At 34.2% G+C, this 8003-nt stretch overlaps 1 pseudogene; it reads left to right on the forward strand.

Moving 5' to 3' along the window:
• The first annotated feature begins 3551 nt into the window (after positions 1–3551).
• Positions 3552–3908, forward strand: LOC132667962 (small ribosomal subunit protein uS10 pseudogene; annotated as a pseudogene).
• Positions 3909–8003: the final 4095 nt, after the last annotated feature.

Consider the following 8003-nt stretch of genomic DNA (forward strand, 5'->3'; position numbering starts at 1 on the left):
ATAAGTCTAAAATGGCCTCATGAGTCTAAAACCAAGGTATCAATCAATACCTTGATTCCTTCCAGATCACTTAGCTAGGGCTACATAACACCACTTGCTGCTTCTGTCACCACATTGCCTTCTCTTCTTCTATCACCAAAACTAGTTTTGCCTGTGTTTTATAAGGACACTTGTGGGTGGCTCAGTCAGTTAAGTGTCTGACTTTGGCTCAGGTTGTGATCTCACAGTTCGTGAGTTTGAGCCCCATATCAGGCTCTGAGCTGACAGCCCAGAGCCTGGAGCCTACTTCAGATTCTGTTTCTCCCTCTCTCTTTCTCTGTACTTCCCCCACTTGTGCTCTGTCTCTCTCTCAAAAATAAATAAACATTAAAAAAAGGACACTTGTGATTATAGGAATGGCCCACCCAGATAATCCAATATAATCTCCCTTTCTCAAAGTGCTTAACATAATCACATCTACAAAATCAATCTTGCCATACAAAGTAACCATTCATAGGTTCTGAGGATTAAGATGTGGATATTTTGGGGAGTCAATTATTCAGCCTGCCACAGGCTAAATGCCCCCAAGCACAACATGGTATTCATAGGAATCATCAGGAAACATCTTCTGTGTCAATGGCAGTAAAACAGCACAGCTAGGAAGGCAGTTTCCAAATGATGTTGGCATAGTAGGACATTGTGAGGTACTAAAGGGACAAAAAGGGGGGGGCCCTGGGTGGTTCAGTCTGTTAAACGTCCAACTTTGGCTCAGGTCATGATCTCATGCTTTGTGATTTCAAGCCCCACATCTGGCTCTCTGCTGTCAGCACAGAGCCTGCTTCGGGTCCTCTGCCCTCCTCTCTCCGTCCCTCCTGCACTCACTCTCTCTCTCTCTCTCTCAAAAATAAATAAACATTAAAAAAATAAAAAATAAAGGGACAAAAAGTAGCCAATGTCAGTGACAGGAATATTTAGCAATGTGTCTGTCCATCCATATCATGATTATTCTGTATGATCTGGGTGTCCTGGTAAACATAGGATTAACAACTTTATTTTCACCCATTCTTTTTGTCCTGATGTACCATTATGGTCAATTTCTCATACTGTCTTTCCTGTATTTCCTGTATTTCTTCTCTTTACCTGAAATATCTTCCTTTTTGATCTTCTACCTATTCCAGTACTATCCAAATTCTTGACACTTCCTTGAATCTTTCTCTACTGTTTCACTCACGTGATCTGATTTCTTTCTTCTCTAAATTTCTTAGCCTCTGGAATCACAACCACATAGTTTAACATTTCTTACCAGTTTTGATTCTTGATTATATATATATAATCATATAGATCATATATCATATAACTATATTATATATATCTCAGTTGGGTATTTCTTTATTTCTACAGAACCAAGTAGAATGTTGTACAGAGAAGAGGGACACTCAATAAATACTGCATCATTCATTGATAGATTCAAATTGCTCATGAGATTAATCGGAGAAGTATACAAACATATAAAATTCCAAATCCATTACACTATTGTGGTTAATTAGGCCAATTGTACATAATAATAAGGTAAGATAATATTATGTGGGCTATAAATAATAATAATAGCAATAATGAGAATATAAATGTTTTTTAAAAAGATTTCTGGTTTTAATGAAGGAGTTCAATAAAGAGGCATTTTAGAAATGCTGTTGTTAATATCCATCTTTTCACATAGCAGCTATAACCATCAGAAATGTTTCTTATAGGTTTGGGACTCAAAAAACTGCTTTATGAAAAGAAGTTCATTACAGAGGTGAGACAACAATGCCATGTGACACCCTAAGCCATATGGTTCAGGAAGATTTCCTCCCCATAGCACTGACTAAATGCTTAGTATTGCTCTTATAAAAGCAGTTCTCTTTCTAGACCATGCAGAGATTAGGTTCTATACTGAACCATGAAATTTGATTTTTTTTATTCTAATATGTATAAAGATAAACTTTAGGCTCTTCTGGGTATGGGTTTCATTTGTTCAGGATTATAATTTCTCCATGATATGGCATCATGTATATATACGGCCCTATAGAAACATAACTTGAAAATAACTTCAAAAGATGATTAATGAAAAAACATTATTCAACTTTTTAAAAATGCAGAGGAAAAATTTGTTTCAATAACAACCAAATGGTAGTGAATTCCAAATATGAATTTTGTAATACATCAAATCGACTTTCATTATTTCTTCTAAGTACATAAAAGCCATTCCACAGAGAGCTTTGTTCTTGTATTATGTATTACAGCAAATAAAAAAAGAATTATTGTCATCTATGTCTCTTACCTACAAATAATCACTTATACTTAACTTTACCATTTATCTTAGACATGTGAATAATAATCTTTTCTAAACTTAATAGAACTAATCTGTGATCCTTTCTAAAAAAATAACTATAAAAGCTTGCATGAGTGTTTCCACCTGATATGTTTGTCTCAAATTCAATTTTTGTTTAACTATTTAAATTTTTTTCATCATATAGATTTTGAGAAAGGAAATTTGGAATTTTAGCTATTACTGAAGGACCCTTTGCATCTTTGATTCTAAAATGAGGTAATTCTTTAAATGAAATATATAAATTATAAACTGATGGAAAATACACAGATAGCAATACAGAGGTGTCAATAAATACAAAGAAATAGCAAAGACTGTAAAAGTGAACCAAGGAAAAATATTTTGAAATCAAATAGCTATAAAATACAGGCATGGAATACAGAAACATAATTTGGATACTTATCTTAGTTCTCCACTCCATTGTGTCTCACAAATTTAGGGCAGGAAAACTCTCAAACCTAAGAATATAAAAAGAAGTCCTAAAAATTGCATTCACAATCTTTTAAAATATAAGTAGAAGAAATTGTACACAGTATAATGCATTTCAAAATAGAAATTATGATACAGATAGCTAAAAGTGCTAAACAGAGGAAAAGAGAACTTCTTAAAATCAAAAGCTAATTCCTCAGTATCTAAGTTTATGTGCAGTAATGTAGCTTGCTAGGATTTTTCAAGTTAATTAAAAAGACATTTTTAGGTGTTTTCACTTAAATTAGCTAATAATTTTAGTGAATTGACAAACAATTTGGCAAATTAGCTAATAATTTATGTATTTTTATGTTAACCCCCAAACAACATCTTGTTGGAATATATCCAATTGTAACTCAGTCCTGGTATAATTGCCATCTTGCCTAACCAGTTACTTGTAAACTACCAAAGCCAATCCTGACAATTGAACATATATCAGAATATTTCCAGTTATAAAAGCAGATGGATTTTAACAATTTAAACGTCCTTCTAATATGAATTCTAAAAAGTAAACAAATGTAGCCTATTGAATTCCAGATAAAGGTTCCTGAATAAAAACATGCATTATTTTTATTTCCTCCTAAAACTTGATTAAAACTTCAGTGAAAGTCTCTTAAGCTGTTTGAGGAATATGGTGGCAGATCCAGCAGAGCTCTGGGCACCCTGCTCCTATTTCTGACTCCCTGCTGTTTGCTTCTGCTGAGGAGCAAGTTGGTTAGGAAGCCATGCTGCAGCCATGGCTTTTAAAGACACTGGGAAGGCACCCACGGAACCTTGTGGTGGCGATTCACCAAATTAGAATTACTCTAACTAGCCACAGTGTAAACCTTTTGGAGAAGGTACGTGCTGACTTGATCAGAGATGCAAGGGAAAAGAATCCCAAAGTGAAAGGACCTGTGATTCTGAGAATCACTGCAAGAAAAACTGCTTGTGGTGAAGGTTCTAAGACTTGGGATCATTTTCACTGATTTGCAGTCCTTCTGACATTATTAAACAGATTACTTCCATCACTATTGAGCCAGGAGTTGAGGTTGAAGTCACCATTGCAGATGCAGAAAACATCCTTTTTAATAAATTGATTATCAGTTGTTAAAAAAATGTAATGAAAGTCTCTTAAGATATAAACCCATTAAAGCAGAATGAGAGAAGAAAACAGCAACTATTTTAAAAGCTGGAAGGTAAGCAGAAAAATGGTAACTAAGAGCACATTGAGAAAGGTTAATCTTAAACCTATAGTATAAAAAGTTCAAGGTAGCCTGGGTAGCTCAGACTGTTAAGTGTCCAACTTCAGTTCAGGTCATGATCTTGCAGTTTGTGAGTTCAAGCCATGTATCGGGCACTGTGCTGACAGCTCAGAGCCTGGAACCTGCTTCAGATTCTGTGTCTCTGTCTCTCTCTACTCCTCCCCCATTCATGGTCTGTCTTTCTCTCTATCTCTCTCAAAAATAAATAAACATTAAAAAGAACAGTTGAAAATGCAATCTCTTGAACTCTTGATTTAAAATAAATACCTAAATACCTGAAGAATTGGCAGAATAATATTTTTGGAAATGGATTCAATGAGCGCTAAAAGCATGAGAATTTGTTGAAAATTTACTCATACATTAAGACTTAGATCTCCCTCTTTGTTCCAAAGTCTGTAGGTTTCTGTTTCTCTCTTACATTAGCAGAGAATTACAAATATATTTTTGACAGCTTTATCGAGATATAATTCACATATCATAAAATGTAATTCAATGATTTGTAATATATTCATAGAGCTGTGCAATTGTCATCACAATTGACTTTTAATTACCCCAAAAAGAAACTCCATACCCATTAGCTATCACCCTCCAGTCCCCTTCTTTCCAGCTCTAAGAAATTATTAATAAAATTAAATTTTAAATTAATTAAGATTAATTAGAATTTTATCACACACTCCATAACTTGCTCTAATTTTATATATGAGCTTTCAACCAAAGATTACCATTTTAAGAAGGCTAATAAAATCAAAGAAAAACCAACCCAATAGAAAAGTAGCAATTTGGATTAAAAGAAAAAATAACTACATAAGGAGAAAAAAACTTAAAAAAATAATAAACCTTAACTATCATTAATGTCCTGAGAGAAATAAGTTACTGCATCCAAGAGCCATCATAGGATGATATAAAAAATAAAGAAAAAAACACCCAGAAGACAAAAAGTAAAAGCTCTCAGGTTTTCAAAAAGAAGAGTAGACATGAAAAACTCAGTGGGCAGTTTGGAAGAAGGAATTGAAAAAATTTCGTACACAGTATGCCAAAAAGACAAGAAAATGAAAAATAGGAGAGTAAAGTAAAAAATATAGTAGAAGGCCTTCATTATACTCAATATCCAATTAAAGACGTTCCAGAAAGAAATAAAAGAAAAAAATAGAGTGAAAAAAAATCAAATAAATTATTTAAGAGATTTTCAAAGTACTTAAAGACCTGAGTGCCCACTTTGAGAGAGTCAAGAAAGTACCCGGTGAAAGTATAAAAATAGACTCAAAGGCATGCCATCATGAAATTTAATAATGCTGGAAACAAAGACATCCTTCAAGATTAAAAAAATTAAAAAAGAGCAAGGACAGGCTTCTAGAGGCAATATGAAGGCAGTGAAAAGAGACTTAGTAAATTTTTTATAATCTCCTCAAATCCTCTCACACAGAAAATGCTAAAAGTACAATTAAGGCACTTGAAGAAAATTAAAATGGCCAATGATATCTTCAATAAAACTAGGTAATAAGGAACACTCCTGAGTATTCAGGTGAAGCCAAAATACCAGTAATAACGTAGGTCTTCCAACTCCAACAGCTAGCTATACAGTGTTAGTGGTAAAAAGAAAATAAGTGGAAGGATGTGTAAGTAGTCACCAATAAATACTTAACCCCAAAAGGAGAGGACCACAGACTGAATGTAACCCTATGTGAGTAAATTTGAGGACAACTAATAAATTTTAAAGAAGTCCCTCTAGGCTTCAAATAAGAGGTTAGTGCACAAAGACTCCAGGACACCAACTAATGGAGAAACAAGAAATTCAAATAATGTAGAAGAGACCAAATCACTAGTGGAATACAAAAATGTCTAATAAACCTTCCCTTGTAGAAGGAAAGGTCCACTCTGAAGTAAAACTACAGAAACAGAAATCACATTGGGAAGGGGGAGAACACTGGGGATCCCAGGGAGAGATAAAGCTCAGATACTCTGTGGCAGAAGAAATCAGTAGTGCATAGAGTACTGTAATAGCAAAGAAGAATGTTAACGATGAGATCACCACAAAAAGCAAGGCTAGTAGAGCTCTATACAGTACAGAAGTAGAGGCAGAAAACCTACCTGAATCATATTGGGCCAGCCCTGAAAGATGTGTAAGTGGCTAAAACATGTAGACAGATGATAGGCAGACAGATGATAGATAGATAGATAGATAGATAGATAGATAGATAGATAGAAAATAGATAGATAGATAGATGATAGATAGATAGATAGATAGATAGATAGATGATAGATATAGAGATTAGATAGATAGCAAAGCTCTTGAGCTTTGGGGCAAGAGCTACCATAGCCCAGCCATACTCCCATATAGAAACGTCCTACTAATAATCCAGGAAATGCTATTGCATTCAAACATATGAAACAAGATTATAATCAAATAAGATTATCAAAGCTCTGAAAGAAGAGTGTAAGTCAAAATTAGAACATCTCAGATTAAATGACTAGACAAACATATATATTTTTTAAAAGGTTAACAGAAGTCATGGATAAATAAAAAGAAAGTGAAAAAAATTAAAGACAAAATGTGAAGAAATACAAGAATATATAAATTCAAAGCAAAGTAGGAAAAATAGAGGAAAGAAGAGGGAAAAGGGGACTATAATGAAACAGAAATAAAGATACAAAGGATTTTCAAGTGAAAGATATAAAAGACATTCAAAGAAAACTTAGGTGTAGTTGAAATACCTAAAGAAGGAAAACATAACAATTGAAAAAAATAAAAATTTAAAGCGCAATACAAAGCATTTTTTCTTCTGAAAAACAACAACAACAACATTGTTTCTACATATTGAATTGGGCACACTGAGTACTTGGAAAGTAAACCCAAGAGTAGTCAACAATCATACCTAGTAAAGTTACTTTGTACTTTAAAGATATGGAGTAAAACATTCACACAGAAACATTAAGTGACCAATAAGGGGAAAATATGTTAGATTGGTCCCATATTTTTCAACAACATTGTATAACCTCAGAAAATAGAGCATATCTACAAATTGTACTCAATCTCACACTTTCCCTCTCCTCAAATACTTCCCTTATGCCCAGAGTTCAAGATAGGTGATCAGCAAAATCTTCACTATCATTAACTTTCTGAAAGTTCCCTCTACCTTTATGCTCCAGTGGAAATCTGACTAGTCTCTGATACTACTGTTTTTCTTTAGTCCCTCTTAAGGGGAGCCTATTTTCTCTCCTTGTCCTTTATGATATAGAAATGGGTGTCCTCCTTTGCCTCATTGATACTTCCAGACCATTAAATTTCTTTCCTGCTAAACCTCCAGGCTCCTTTGAAGCTCATTCCATCAGTCTATACCATCATATAGTGGGCTAAATACTGGTCCCCCAAAATATCCAGGTCTTAATTCCTAGAACCTGTGAATGTTATCTTATATGGCAAAGATTTGATTAAGTTAAGGGTCTTGATATGGGGAGAGTATCCTGGATTATCCAGGTCAAGTACATCCTAAATATAATAAATGGCCTTATAAGAGGAAGGCAGAGAGAGATTTGACAAAAGAAGAGGAGAGGGTTGGTAGGACCATAGAAGCAGAGAGTTGAGTGATGTGCTTTAAAGATGGAAAAGAAAACAAGCCAAGGAATGAAGGAAGCCACAGAAAGCCTAAAAGACTAGGAAATAGATCTTTTTGTTCAAAGCCTCCAAAAGGAACCAGCCTTGTTGACACCTTGACATTAGCCCAGTGTAAGTGATTTTAGAATTCTGACTTCCAGAACTGCAATTTTGTGCTAATTCTTTACAGAAGGATTATGAAACTAATATACCCCATTTAGATGCAGATATCTACAGATGTCTAGGCCATTCAATCTCACCTCATTCCTCGAAGATTACAGTACCTGCTTACCCCTTACACTAATATCTTACCCCCTAAACTATTTTAGCAAATAACTCATCATTCCCTGTC

The sequence above is a fragment of the Panthera onca genome, chromosome B2 (assembly GCF_046562875.1).
Source record: "Panthera onca isolate mPanOnc1 chromosome B2, mPanOnc1 haplotype 2, whole genome shotgun sequence".
NCBI lineage: Eukaryota > Metazoa > Chordata > Mammalia > Carnivora > Felidae > Panthera > Panthera onca.